The sequence below is a fragment of the Ictalurus furcatus genome, chromosome 9 (assembly GCF_023375685.1).
Source record: "Ictalurus furcatus strain D&B chromosome 9, Billie_1.0, whole genome shotgun sequence".
NCBI classification, from domain to species: domain Eukaryota; kingdom Metazoa; phylum Chordata; class Actinopteri; order Siluriformes; family Ictaluridae; genus Ictalurus; species Ictalurus furcatus.
This window is the reverse complement of record NC_071263.1, coordinates 14,092,376-14,096,368: the sequence shown is the minus strand read 5'-3', so window position 1 is coordinate 14,096,368 and position 3,993 is coordinate 14,092,376.

Below are 3,993 nucleotides of genomic sequence, written 5' to 3'. Positions count from 1 at the left end.
TAATGAATTTAATCCATATTGGAATAAGGCTGTAACATAACAAAATGTGGAAAAAGTGAAGCGCTCTGAATACTTTCCGGATGCACTGTAAATATCACAAACTCAGCCAGGCATTTTCAGCAGCATTAACGCTAAATAGTCGTGAATGCTAATTTACTGGTGTTCCTTTGGTTTTCTCGCCTCAGGACTCTGGGTCACAATCAAAAGGTCAAAGCAACAAACTTTAACTTTGAGGCGAGTTCAGTGTTGGATGATGACATCAGCAGCGCAGTCTGCAACGTGATTGGACAATAATTTAACACATTGTGATGGTCACTCGTGTGAATAAATTTTTTTTTACATGTTTATTTGATAATTTAATATACCATGTGTTGTAATATCAATAATACAAAAAGTGTGTAAGATATTAACACATCCTTTCTGAGAGTGTAGGCTCTATTCTGATCTGGAGTTTACAGGAGCACTTGTCCACTTGAGTGTAGCTAGTGCACATGATTTGCTTGATATCTAGGGACTCCTAACAACATGATTGCAGTATTACTTCTGTATTTTTCTCAGTTTATATACTTTTTTTCATTAGATTGGTGGGTTGCCAGCCTCTTCAACAAAGGGAGGGTTATTTTTTGTACACAAAATCATTAAGATGACAAGCACTTTTCACTGCCATGATTTACTGGAATCAGAGCTACGGACTGCTGACTAAGCATGCCTTGATTCTTAAAAAGGTACTTAAGCTTCAACATTATTTGGAGTCAATAGCAAATCTGCATAATAGTTAGACTGAATATTTTAATCTGGCATTATTTAAAAATATTGTCAGGCAAAGCCTTATTGCCAAAATAAATCTCAAACAAAAGAGTAATGGTTTAATCTTTCATAAAGAGCTTATAAGCACAGTGCAGCTGCACAAATAGGAAGAATATGCAATATTTAAAATACAGTGATAGATATTGTTGAAGTATGCCTTGTAAACGTTACAATGATTCACATCAAACAACTTGTGGCAAAGGAAAATCAAAGGAATTTCAATACAAACATAAGATGATTGTTGACCAGTACAAATCAAGCAATGGATAAAAATAGATACATAATCAGTAATAATAATAATAATAAAAAGAACAAGAATAAAAGTATGCAAGCAGCATTTTCGCCCCCAAAAGTCACCCAACCTTTTACAGATACGCTACAATTGTTGCCTTAGCAATCACAGGAAAGCAAATCCATAATTTTTTGGCAAAGGGATCCACTGATTTGTTGTTTCACTCAGTATATGTAGGTTTTGAATTGAGGAATTCTCTCCCTGTAGGAGAAAAAGTCTAGATGAACAAATGATAAGCAGGGTGGCATTTCTGCTGCAGCTGCCACTACTGCTGTGACCTGTGGTGTTGTCTGTTGCTACTTTAACCTGTGGTCGAGATTTCTTTTCTTCTTTTAATTTAAAAACATCTAAAGTATTTATGGGATTTTTCCCTCATCAGTTTGGGCTTTTTTCCCCACTTTGTGCAACTTTAAACGGGTCTCAAGATGATCTGAGCCAAATTTGGTGAAGATTGGAGGAGTAGCAAAAACAGCACTTAGATGGAAGCATGTTATTATAACTTTTGACCAGTAAGTGACGCTGTCACGAAATTTTATGCATAGCCTCAGGGCATGGTCCTGGAGTGTCCAAATGTCCAAATGTTTGAAGTATTCAAAATTCTTTTGATATCTATTACTCTGAAGATTTTGTCTGCCAAATTTAATGACGATTGGACAAAATTTATTGGAGGAGTAGCAAAAAAACATTTTGACAAAATCCAAGATGGCAGAGAATCTATTTAGGCAGAAATTGACGTTATAGAGTGTGTTGAACTCGACTGAACCAAGGGAATCCAGGGATGCCTGGCTTTTACATTTTGGACGCATTCAAAAGAAAAGTTATGACAATAAAGGTCCTTGGAAATTAGGCCCAAATTTCACAACTTTGAAGAAGAAGAAGAAGAAGAAGAAGAAGAAGAAGAAGAAGAAGGAAAATAAGAAAAAGAAAAGGTAGAATAACTGTAGGGTGCCTAAGCACCTTCAGTGCTTGGCCCCCTAATAATAAGTTTACAAAAGCATTAAACACAGTTGTTGATGCTGTTGTTGTTGTTGTTGTTGTTATTTTAACTTTGTAAGGATCAGTTTTAGGGTTGCACAATTTAGTTGACTCCTAAATAAACTCTTAGACATCTACTACAAGCATAAATGTTACTGTATTGTGTTGCACTCAGATTGGACTAAATTGTTTTAGCCTTACAGAACATACCTATGTTTAGTGAAAGGAGGGGACTGTGAACTGCTAAAACACCAATACCAACTGTAAAATACAGCAGTGAGCAGTGGTTCTTCCATAGGGGCTGTCATGGTTATGCCGATATCGGCATTTAACTACATTACCCATCAGCCCCAGCACATCATCTGACCATGTCACATCTCGCTGATCACTCACACCTGTTCTGCGTTACTCCTAATATTATTAAAGTTCACCCTTATTTAAGTTCTGGTTTCTATGTGTTTCATTGTCAAGCTTCTGTTGTTGTCATGTTGATCTGTTGTTGAGGGTGCCACAGTTCCATTTATTGCCTGGATGTTTTTGCCTTGTTTTCTCTGTTCTAATTCTGGTTCTTGTTTTGATTGTTTTGGTTATCTGGCTGTACTTTATTTAAATATCTGCACTTGCAGCCACCTCCTCTACAAATCCCTGACATTTTAATTTGTTTTAATCTGTTTGAATACTAATTATCTCTTTTGGGTAACCAATGATTTAAAAAAAATTATAATAATTCGATTAAATGGCTCACCTTTCTATGTCACATGAAACTGTGGAGCAGCATGCTCACTTCCCCGCTTAGCTTCCATAGAGTTATTATTGGTTGAAAATAGGAACTGCAACAAACATTAATAGAGGCCTAGTTAGCCAGGACAGGACTGTTAATGAGTTAATAGCAGGGTTGCCAGATTGGATGAGTTTAAAAATAAACTAATGTTTTAAAGAAAATAATCTGAATTTATTCTAATTAATGTCCAAAAAATGGCAATATGTAAGTGTCTATAATGTACAGAATCCTAGTGTAAGATATATTGCAAAGATAGCGAGAGGGAAAGGAGAATTATGCAATGGATAATGTCTGAATTACAGTACATGTAAAATACTTGTTTCTCCATGTAAAGGCTGAGAGAATTTTTGGGCTAGTTTCAGGTCTTTTGGGTGGCTTTTGAGATTTTGCTGAAACCTTTTTACCCGCTGGCTGGGGATTACTGTTGTTTTGAGGCAGTTTTTTAGTGGATCAGGGGATCTCAAGATTTATGAATTCTGCTAAGTACCAGGATATTGTAGCTCAAACTTGGTTGTGTCTGCCAAGAGATCAAGACTTGATCATAGATGGAACTTTCATACAAGACTTACATCCAAATCAACACAGGAATGATTGTGGGAACACAGACAATTGTAAAGGCCATCTCAGTTTCCACCTTTGAACCCTACTGAAAACTTTCAAGGGGTATTACACACACATACAAAGGTAAGAATAGGAAGGAGCTTGAATTGTTCTGCATAGAAACAATTGTGCTTGAAAAATCCCTTACAATTGTCTCAAAACTTGGTAGACTTTACAAGACTCTGAAGCTTCACCAAATATTTGTGGGGGTTAATTTTGAAGCTAGTTTTTGAAGAAAATTTGCATCACTTAAATTTGTTTGAAATAAAATATATATAGCAGCCTTACATGTTTAAGCATACCGTTTCACACAGTGCATGTGTTTGCCTACTTAATGATGTAATCTAGCTGTATTCATATTTCTCATTTTCATGAAAACGCCAATATCGCGATAACGATTAAAAGACTTAATATATGCTTTGGCAACATCGGAAGCGCTTACTAACGTACTATACGCCATAGTGTACTATTTTATAAAGGTAGTATTAAAATAAACAGCGTACTAATTTGGTCACACGGAGTATAGCAGTAAGCGCGC